Source organism: Micromys minutus (assembly GCF_963924665.1).
Source record: "Micromys minutus genome assembly, contig: SCAFFOLD_215, whole genome shotgun sequence".
NCBI classification, from domain to species: domain Eukaryota; kingdom Metazoa; phylum Chordata; class Mammalia; order Rodentia; family Muridae; genus Micromys; species Micromys minutus.
The window spans coordinates 205,001-212,500 of NW_027667754.1; the positions used below are offsets into that span (position 1 = coordinate 205,001).

At 46.9% G+C, this 7,500-nt stretch overlaps 1 long non-coding RNA gene across 2 annotated transcripts in view; it reads right to left on the reverse strand.

Annotated features, from left to right (window-relative positions):
- Positions 1 to 2,156, reverse strand: part of LOC308416129 — a 3,649-nt gene extending 1,493 nt beyond the window's left edge. The window contains exon 1 of one of the 2 annotated variants that reach the window (XR_013974905.1): positions 1,747 to 2,156. This is a non-coding gene — a long non-coding RNA (uncharacterized lncRNA). Of the gene's footprint in view, positions 1 to 1,665 lie in introns of both variants that reach the window. The other variant, XR_013974906.1, reaches the window with a different exon arrangement.
- Positions 2,157 to 7,500: the final 5,344 nt, after the last annotated feature.

Genomic DNA, 7,500 nt, shown 5'->3' on the forward strand with positions numbered 1-7,500 from the left:
GAAAAGGACAACTGGTCGACCCCAATACAGATATACATATATATATATATATTTAAAAAAAAAAAAAAAAGCACAGACCAAAAAAGAAAAAAAGCGCACTCGGGAGGCATGTGGCAGAACGACCCGGACACAGCGAGCACACAACTACGGGAGATTCCGGAACGCTCCAAAAAAAAAAAAAAAAAGCCAGTTAACGGAAGACACCGGGAAAACGGCAAAAAATAGGCGCTCCTCCAGCCGGCAACAGGTGACAACGACCGCAGAGAAATCGGGATACTCCTGACACGCAAAAATATCAGCAGTGCCCGGTTGTCACAAGCTACACCCCGGGACACACAAGCAACCAAGCTCGGGAACGCAGGAAGCCTGCTGGGGGAAAAAAATAGCTTCAGGCACCGCAGCAACCCATGGGCAGACATAAAAAGGCTGGACAAGCAAACAGCCTTTCGGGGATCGCTTATAATGTCCTTTGAGTGTCACAGTCACAGGACAGCGTGTCAGTATATATCTCCAGGTACAATGCGAACTGAGAGGAAAGATCAAAACCACAAAAGTGTCGGGGAGGAAACATACAGGCACCAACAAAGATCTGGAAGTCATGCTAGGGGAAGTGTCACAGAAACGTCCCCATAAGAAAGAGAACCGGTCCTCAAAGGAACAACTGGTCGACCTTAGAACCGTGAGAGTACTCACAGACCGAGAGGCCCGGGATAGAAAGCCGGGCCAGGGCATCCTCTCGGCCTCAGATATCCAGGGCCCCGCTGGCAGGGACCGAGAGGGCTCTTGGAGGAAAAAAAAAAAAAAAAGCTACGAAGCTCCAGCGAGCCGGGCCACGGGGGCTTGGAAGCCCGGGCCAGGGCATCCTCTCGGCCTCAGATATCCAGGGCCCCGCTGGCAGGGACCGAGAGGGCTCTTGGAGAAAAAAAGCTCCGAGGCTCCAGCGAGCCGGGCCACCGGGGCTTGGAAGCCCGGGCCAGGGCATCCTCTCGGCCTCAGATATCCAGGGCCCCGCTGGCTGGGACCGAGAGGGTTCTTGCAGGAAAAAAAGCTCCGAGGCTCCAGCGAGCCGGGCCACCGGGGCTTGGAAGCCCGGGCCAGGGCATCCTCTCGGCCTCAGATATCCAGGGCCCCGCTGGCCGGGACCGAGAGGACTCAAAAAAAAAAAAAAAAAAAAGAAAAAAAATAAAGCTCCGAGGCTCCAGCGAGCTGGGCCACCGGGGCTTGGAAGCCCGGGCCAGGGCATGCTCTCGGCCTCAGATATCCATGGCCCCGCTGGCAGGGACCGAGAGGGCTCTTGAAGGAAAAAAGAAAAAAAAAAAAAAAAAAAACTCCCCGGCTGGCCTTCTGGTCTACCTGATCAAACCGCCACCCAGCCCCCTAGTTGTTTCAATAGGGAGTAGTGAAACTACAGCTCCCTGCAGATCTCCAGGTACAACCTCTTAGATACAGCCTGTCCTCAAACACGACACCATGTCTAGGACGAACTCGCCTGCCTGCCGGGACTCCTCTCACCCTGGCCGGCTTACCCCAGGCACTTCCTCGCCATTAGCCATCAACCGGGGACCAGGGACATTGCAGAAACTTGTCACCACTAGGTGTCGCCCGACAACGGTCTCGATCATGCAAGCAAACCGATACAAATCGTTCACCCGCCTCCACACTCACAGTCACTCGCTCGGTCTCTCTGGAGGGTCCTCCTTAGCTCACGTGGACACGCACCCACGCACAGCGGAGCAGAGTACCCACCACTTCCAACGAATGGCACATACGGTCCCGGTTGTCCGGCCGGAACATCGTGAACGCGGGCTGGACCCGGGCGGGCAAAAGCGAAAGTAAGACGGAGCGGTGAAAACACGAAATCAATCTCTAAGTCAAAGTACCTGGCTAAACAAATCTGTCGGTTAACGGGGCAAGGAACAGGCATAAACAGACGAAGGGGGGGCACAATTCCGGGGAGGGCCGCTTGGGTTTCTTTTTCTCGCTGTCAGCAACCGCGGGCCGGCGGGTCGGCTGGCCAGCCGGCGGGCCGACTGCCTGCCACCCTCCCCCACCCAACTCCTTTTCCAAGACTAAATACAGAGCTAGAGTAAATTCAAAGAGTGATGAAATTATTTAAATTCCTGGTTTCTTTCTTTCTTTTTCTTTCAATCTTTCTTTCTCTCTTTCTTTCTGTTTGGTTTTTGTCTTGCTTCTCCCCTGAAATACATTTTCATACTGATTTGTTTTCACTTTGATCAGAAAATAATTTTTTTTTCTTGTTCCTGCATCTGTGCATGCGTCTGTATCTGTATCTGAGAGGGTGGAGGGGAAAACGGATCGAGGAATCAATAACTCAGCAGGATTGGGTTTCCTTGGTAGGTGGATAAAAACAGAACATATGCCCAGTCACATTGGGAAGATTGCAAAAGAGAATCAAGCTTCCCTCGCTCTCGTTTCTCGTCCTCCCTGCCACGCTTCATAATAAAAGATAAAGGTTAAAGAGATGGAACAAGAGAAGGAGGAGGAGGAGGAGGAGGAGCAGGAGGAGGAGGAGGAGGAGGATAGCAACTTTAATAATATTAAAACAATGTTCATAGACTCCCTCATTCACAGCAGCACTCAGGAAGAAATCCCGAGAGCCTCAGTGAGTCCCTGTGCCTGGGTCCCTGACTAATCCATAGGGCTTTCTGGATAGCAGATAAAAATAAAGTCAGATTAAAAAGTGAAGTAAGAATCGAATAAACAAACGGGACACATCGAAAGCTCGGAGCTTCGTATAAAAGCTGAAACGGGCCGACTTCGGAAGGGAGCGTGGAAGCATATCTTCAGCTCCTGCCTTCCACAGTTGCTGAGTTTAGGCAGTACAGAGTTCAAGGAGCCAGGCGGGTAAAACCCTAGGGTCTGAAAGCATGCTATGGATCGGCTTTTGGGTTTGGGATTTTCCTTAGTTTTCCTTTGGCCTCCATTTTTAACTTCTCTCTCTGAGAGACTTTAGTGTACGCTTGGTTCAAACTCAAGTCGTGAGATTGCGTGTCTGTGTGTGTGTGGGGGGGGGTTGTGGTCATGTCCCTGGAAGGTTTTACCCCTGCATATCTGTTTCTATTCCTTGTTTTTGTTTGGGTTTGGTTTTTTTTTTTTGTTTTGTTTTGTTTTTTTTTTTTTCCAGGAAGTGTGGCCTAGGGCCGACACAAGCCCAGACACTAGAAATAAATAAGGAAAGATCTCTGGGGCTGGAGAGATGGCTCAGTGATTAAGAGCAATGAATGCTCTTCCAGGGGTCCTGAGTTCAATTCCCAGCAACCACATGGTGGCTCACAACCATGTGTAATGAGATCTGATGGCCTCTTCTGCTGTGTCTGAAGACAGCTACAGTGTGCTCATACATAATAAATAAATAAATAAATAAATAAATAAATAAATAAATAAATAAATAAATATCGCTGAAACACAAATCTGGGGTGACCCCTAAGCTAGGCATGGAGACACACACACAAACACAAACGCTAAAGAATAAGATCACGGCCCACAATTCAGGTTCCGGAGATGAATTGTGACATCGGGTGAAGATCCTACACGGTCTTTATATCTAAAGTCCACAAAAATCTGTACCAAGTTACTACACCCATCTGGATTCAGGGATAGCTGAATCTCTTAGGAACACGTCTTTGTCGTCCACTTATTCTGCTTCCACTAGTTGGGGTATTGGACTGTGTCAGGGGACCTCCTTCGTTTGTCTAACATTTATGTCTCAACTCTCCGACGAAGGATATCAGTGGCCCACATATACAGACGTTTCTTTCTGCCAAGTAGGACCTCAGTTTTCAGGGAGCTTACACTTTTAGTCACACACACCGCACTCAAAACAGAAGTCTGGTTCCAAATGATCCCCGTGAGTACATTTATTGTTTTACTTTCTTATCCTAAGAAAGATACACAATCAGAGGGGAAATTAAATCAGTCAAAAACTGTTTAACAAAATCCAACTGGCTGGCAGGCAGGCAGGCAGGCAGGCAGGCAGGCAGGCAGGCAGGCCTATTTATTTGCTTGGTTGGTTTGTTGGCTGATTTGTGTGTGTGTGTGTGTGTGTGTGTGTGTGTGTGTGTGTGTTTTCAGGACTGTGTGGTAGCTTAGTACGTACACAAGCCCAAGCACAAGAAATAAAGAAGACCTCTGAAACACAACTCTGGGGTGGGCCCTAGCTAAGCCATAGAGATACACACACACACACACACACACACACACACATACACAAAGATAAACCCTGTCATAAGATCAACATGCCTTCATGATCAATTTCTATAGGCAATAATACTAGAGGGAAGAGACATCTCTAAAACAAAAGCCAGGACTTTTTCTGCTTTGTTTTCTTGTACCTTTGTATAGCCCTGCGAGCCTTGGAACTTGCTCTGTGGACTTGGCTAACTGTGAACTCACTGAGGTTCGTTCTCCCTGCCTCTGCCACCCACACAGCCAGACAAAAGCTAGAATCTTTTTTTCTCTCCCTTCCTTCCTTCCTTCCTTCCTTTCTTCCTTTTCAAAATCTATGTGTGCTCTATCTAATGCCTGTATACCTGCCTGCCAGAAGAGGGCACCAGAACCTAGGAGGACACACCATGTGGCTTTCTGAGAATCCAGGTTTCTGATTTTTTTTTTCTTTTAACATGAATTCTAACACAGAGGGTCGGTATCTGCCCCCGGCTCTTCTAGTGCTGCTTAGCACTGTAAATCATAAAGGCTGTGCATCTTTTATCCTAAAACAAAATAATCAAGGTGGGGTAAGAGGCCCGGTTTGGGATTAAACATTTCTACAGCATAACTGTGTGCTGTTTGTCCTTCATGTGACTGGGGGCAGGGGTGGGGAGGCTCCTAAGAAATAAATCTGAAACAGTACGGTGGATCATTTTGACCGTGTGGGTGGGGGGTGTAGATGAATAGAGTTTGTCTGTTTGACAAACTAGAGTTTTTTTTCTCTGAATGTAGAACTCACTGTCCTGGAGTTCAGACTCTCTGTCTGTCTGTCTGTCTGTCTGTCTGTCTGTCTGTCTGTCTCTCTCTCTCTCTCTCTCTCTCTCTCTCTCTCTCTCTCTCTCTGTGCCTCTTAGAGACCAGAAATTAATGGAATTCACTCTTATGCCCAACTTCCTCTTCTCTCTTGAACCCATGCATGACCCTTTGTTTCACCTTCCTGTTTCTGTCACTCGGTTTCAAATCGACCTCACCAAGATGGAAGCTGACATGTGGATGTCAGCCATCTTACTGCTGGCTGACTGACCTCACCAAGATGGAGGAGGCTGGCCACGTGACCTGCCATTCCAGGTCGCTTTTGTTTCTCCACTCCCCAGCCTCTAGGGGACCCTCTTTGCATGTGCAGAATATAGAGGAGGCAACAAACAGCTGCCAGAAGTCGCATAACGTCCACAGCCACATGATTTCTTCCCGCTTCCGTCCACTACTTTTAAATGCCATAAAAATAGATCATTTTTATTTTTTGCTGTTATTTTTAATTAAAACACATAATAAAAGATAAACATAATCAGCCATCTTAAAACTCCTTTCCCGTAACTTGGTCCGTAGACTAAGCTCGCTACAAATTAACAGTGAACCACCTCCCTCTGCCACCACCACTACTGCCTGGCGGAATCATAAAAAAAAGACAAGAATCGTAGCTAGTCATAGTGGTGTATAACTTTTATTCTGGCAGGCTCTTACAGGTTTGAGGCCAACCTGGTCTACAGAGTGTATCCAAGACAACCAGGAGGTCTGCTATGTCTGCCTCTGCCACCCCTCAAAGCTGCAGACAGATGGGAGGGGGTTCTGGATGAGCATGGGAGGGAGAGAGGTAAGGAAAAAAGAAAGGAGGGACGAAAGGAGAGAGAGAGAGAGAGAGATAGACAGAGAGACAGACAGACAGAGACACAGACAGAAAGAGATAGAGAGACCTATAGACTTTGTAAACTGAGAAAAACTTAAAGCAATTGAAAGACGGTAGGACTGTTGTCCACAGAACTTTTGATTTTTTTTTCCACGCACCATCTAAGGGTGGTTTAAATTCCTGGTTTCTTTCTTTTTTTCTTTCTTTCTTTCTTTCTTTCTTTCTTTCTTTCTTTCTTTTTTCTTTCTTTCTTTCTTTGGTCTGTTTGGTTTTTCTCTTGCTTTTCCCCGGAAATATATTTTCATACTGATTTGTTTTTACTTTGATCAGAAAATAATTATTTTTTTCTTGTTCCTGCATCTGTGCATGCGTCTGCGTCGTCTGTCTGTCTGTCTTTCCATCTGCCAGTGTTTATACTAAGTTGACCTTATTTATGTTTATATATATCTGCTGCCCTTCATCTGTCTATGTAGAACAGTCCAGCTGTCATCAGTTCAGCAAGGCAAGCAGGGACACACCTGGGGGTCTGAGAGCATGCTAGATCAGCTCTCAGGATGTGGACAAGGAAAAAATAAAGAGAGGGTGGAGGGAAAAACGGATCGAGGAATCAATAACTCAGCAGGATTGGGTTTTCTTGGTAGGTGGTTAAAAACAGAACATATGCCCAGTCACATTGGGAAGATTGCAAAAGGGAATCAAGCCTCCCTCGCTCTCTTTTCTCATCCTCTCTGCCATGCTTCATAATAAAAGATAAAGGTTAAAGAGGTGGAACAGGAGGAGGAGAAGGAGGAGTCGGAGGAGGAGGAGGAGGAGGATAGCAACTTTAATAATATTAAAACAATGTTCATAGACTCCCTCATTCACAGCAGCACTCAGGAAGAAATCCCGAGAGCCTCAGTGAGTCCCTGTGTCTGGGTCCCTGACTAATCCATAGGGCTTTCTGGATAGCAGATAAAAATAAAGTCAGATTAAAAAGTGAAGTAAGAATCGAATAAACAACAGGACACATCATAAGCACGGAGCTTCATATAAAAGCTGAAACGGGCCGACTTCGGAAGGGAGCGTGGAAGCATATCTTCAGCTCCTGCCTTCCACAGTTGCTGAGTTTAGGCAGTACAGAGTTCAAGGAGCCAGGCGGGTAAAACCCTAGGGTCTGAAAGCTTTCAGGATCGGGGCAGATAAAAATAGACAGTGGTGGGGTGGAGGTGGGGGAAGACTGATCAAAGAATCGATTACAGCATTCCACTTGCCTCTGTCTCCTTCCTGAGTGATAGAATTAATGGCATGTGTGACCACACCCAGTTTCATTGTTTCTTTCACCCGGGGAAGGGTTTTGGATTTTCGTTAGTTTTCAACTTCTCTCTCTGAAAGACTTTATTGTACGTTTGGTTCAAACTCAAGTTGTGAGAGTGCGTGTCTGTGTGTGGGGTGGTTGTGTGCACGTCCCTGGAAGGTTTTACAGCTTCATATCCGCTTGTTTCTATTCCTTGTTTTTGTTTGGGTTTGGTTTGGTTTGGTTTGTTTTTTTTCCAGGAAGTTTGGCCTAGGGCCTACACATGCCCAGACACTAGAAATAAATAAGGAAATATCTCTGGGGCTGGAGAGATGGCTCAGTGGTTAAGAGCAATGACTGCTCCTCCAAGGGTACT